Source organism: Colobus angolensis, unplaced genomic scaffold (genome assembly GCF_000951035.1).
Source record: "Colobus angolensis palliatus isolate OR3802 unplaced genomic scaffold, Cang.pa_1.0 Scaffold306, whole genome shotgun sequence".
Classification (NCBI taxonomy): Eukaryota; Metazoa; Chordata; class Mammalia; order Primates; family Cercopithecidae; genus Colobus; species Colobus angolensis.
This window is the reverse complement of record NW_012116333.1, coordinates 916,906-918,965: the sequence shown is the minus strand read 5'-3', so window position 1 is coordinate 918,965 and position 2,060 is coordinate 916,906. Positions and strand designations below refer to the sequence as shown.

The 2,060-nt window shown below is 53.6% G+C and overlaps 1 pseudogene; it reads left to right on the top strand.

Annotated features, from left to right (window-relative positions):
* The first annotated feature begins 430 nt into the window (after nucleotides 1-430).
* Nucleotides 431-1,689, top strand: LOC105517697 (annotated as a pseudogene).
* The last annotated feature ends 371 nt before the right edge of the window (nucleotides 1,690-2,060 follow it).

Genomic DNA, 2,060 nt, shown 5'->3' with positions numbered 1-2,060 from the left:
CTAACTTTCAGGTCATAGCATTTGGACTTATGCCATTGCCCCACCCCCACCCCTCTAATTCTTGGGCCTTCGGACTCAGACTGAGTCACACCACTGACATTCTTGTTTCTCTAGCTTGCAGATAGCAAACTGCGGGACTTCTCAGCCTCCATAACCACCTGAGCCAATTCCTATAATAAATCTCCTCTTACATATACCTGTATATATCCTGTTGGGTCTATTTCTCTGTATAACTCTGGCTAATATGCACTGCAAGTACCTGTGCAATACCAAGGGCCTGGCTATCTGCTTGAAATGTAAAATAGAAAACATACGCGTGCACACACGCACACACACAGACCCTGCCCAGAGGCACCTGCCAAGTGCCTGTCCCCAAACCAAGGCCCAGTCCCCTTCGCCCATCTCCATCACAAGCATCGCTAGCCTGTCTGACAAACTGCCCTACAAAGATATTGACATTGGCCCGGCCGCCTGGGGACACAAGGCCCTCAACATTGTGGAGAATGAGATGCCAGGCCTGATGCACATGCCGGAGCTGGGCTCAGCCTCCAAGCCACTAGAGGGCACCTGCACACGACCATGGAGACGGTCATCCACATTGAGACCCTCATCACCCTGGGTGCCCCAGCAGCAACATCTTCCTCACCCAGGACCATGTGTTGGCCGCCATTGCCAAGGCCGGCATTCCACTACATGCCTGGAAGGGCAAAAGGACGAGGAGTTCCCAGAGTGCTTCGAGCAGTCACTGTAATTCAAGGATGGGCCCTCAACATTATTCTAGAGAATGGCAGCGACCTCACCAACTTCTTCCACACGAAGTACTCACAGCTCTTGCTGGGCATCTGAGGCACTTCTGAGGAGACCATGACGGGTCCACAACCCACACAGGATGCTGGTCAGTGGGATCCTGAAGGTGCCTGCCATCAATGACAATGACTCCACCACCAAGAGCAAGTTCGGCAAGCTCTATGGCTGCTGGGAGTCCTTCATAGATGGCATCAAGTGGGCCACAGAGGTGATGATTGCCGGCAAGGTAGCGGTGGTAGCAGGCTACGGCAACGTGGGCCAGGGCTGTCCCCAGGCCTGTAGGGTTTTGGGGCCCACATCATCATCACCAAGATCAACCCTGTCAACGCACTGCAGGCTGCCATGGAGGGCTATGAGGCGACCACCACGGATGAAGCCTGTCAGGAGGGCAACATCTTTATCACCACCACAGGCTGTGTCAACATTGTCCTTGGCCAGCACCTGGAACAGGTGAAGGATGATGCCATCATGTATAACACTGGACACTTTGATGTGGAGATTGATGTCAAGTGGCTCAGTGAGAACACTAGGAGAAGGTGACCATCAAGCCCCAGGTGGCGGGGTACTGGCTGAAGAATGGGCGCCGCACAATCCTGCTGGCTGAGGGTCAGCTGGTCAGCCTAGGTTGTGCCATGAGCCACCCTGGCTTTGTGACGAGTGACTCCTTCATCAACCAGGTGACTGCACAGATTGAGTTGTGAACCCACCCAGAGAAGTATCCCATTGGGGTTCATGTCCTGTCCAAGAAGCTGGATGAGGCAGTAGCTGAAGCCCATCTGGGCAAGCTGAACGTGAAATTGACCAAGCTGACTGAGAAGCAGGCCCAGTACCTGGGGCATGTCCCCTGATGGCCCCTTCAAGTGTGATCACTACCGCTACTGAGAGTCAGACCTGTGTTTCACCTTCCAGCTGCTGTTCTTGCCCAGGCTCTGCCTCTCCTTCTTAAGAGCAAATAGCACCAACTTTGTGACTGGTTTGTCAGCATCCCCCATCAACTCCTCAGGGCTGGTCACTCAATTTTTGGCTTCTGTTGCACCCCTCATACTATTCCAAGTGTGTTGGGAACTGAGAGGCCCCTCCTCAAGCCCTGGTCATGGCGGAGATATGAGGGAGACAGCCACAGGGAACTGTGAGCTCAGTGGTCTTGGAACCGCTCACTAAGTCAGTCCTCCCTTAGCCTGAAGTTGGTAGTGGAGTCACAAAGGCCATGTACTTTACCATCTAGGCCTTCACCTGGCCTGTAGACTTATACT